This window comes from Chrysochloris asiatica, unplaced genomic scaffold, assembly GCF_000296735.1.
Source record: "Chrysochloris asiatica unplaced genomic scaffold, ChrAsi1.0 scaffold00040, whole genome shotgun sequence".
NCBI classification, from domain to species: domain Eukaryota; kingdom Metazoa; phylum Chordata; class Mammalia; order Afrosoricida; family Chrysochloridae; genus Chrysochloris; species Chrysochloris asiatica.
In genome coordinates this window covers 18,706,719-18,707,733 of record NW_006408558.1, presented here as the reverse complement: position 1 = coordinate 18,707,733, position 1,015 = coordinate 18,706,719, and positions in this window count along the sequence as shown.

Sequence of the window (1,015 nt, the reverse complement as noted above, 5' to 3'; positions counted from 1 at the left end):
GGCTTTGCAGTCTGGCACATTAACCCACAGTGCCACACCAGGATTCCAGAGCTCCTTATAAAGACCCCTTATTAGTGTGCAGCTGTAGGTTAAGCACTGGACCACAAGGTCGGTTTGAACCACAAGGTTGGTAATTCAAACTCACCAGCTGCTCCTTGGAAACCCTATGCAGGGCCACTATAAATCAGAACTGATTCAACACTTAACATTTTATGGAAGCTGATCACGTTTTCCTCCCTCAGAGGCTCTGAGTCGCTTCCAACCACCCAACTTTTTAGTTAGCAGTCTAGTGCTTAACCATTGCATCACTAGGCTTCCTGAAAAGAACCCTGATATTAGGAACGGGAATCTCGTTATCTAAGTTGTTGAGATACAGTATGATTAAGAGTCTAGAACCCTTTTGTGTCTCTTCCAGGCCGTGAGTTTCATCAAATCACTTAGCTTATATTCCATTTTCTTCCCTGTATAACACTCATCTGTCAGTTTGTCCTACTGTGGTGGCTTGTGTGTTGCTGTGATTCTAGAAGCTTTGCCACGGGTATTTTAAGTACCAGCAAAGTCACCCATGGTAGACAGGTTTCAGATGAGCTTCCAGAAGATAGACGAGGAAGGAGTGACGAACCACTTCTGAATATTTAGTCACTGAAAACCTTATGAATAGCTGAGGAACACTGTCAGATATAGTGCCAGAAAATGAGCCCCTCAGGTTGGAAGGCACTCAAAATGTGACTGGGGAAGAGCTGCTTGATGACGCGAATGGAGTAAAGCCCATGGGAGTAAAACCTTAGAGACCTTCATTTGCTGATGGGGCACAACTCAAAATGAAGAGAAAGAGCTATTAAACATCCATTAAAAATCAGAAAATGGAATGTACGAAGTATGAATTTAGGAAATTTTGAAGTTGTCTAAAAGGAAATGAGTGCACCCCTCTAAGACTGAAACTCAAAGGGAACACACAAACAGGCATGTAAGCTTGCTGGTGACCACATTGGTCTACTGGTGAGTGCAAGAGGGG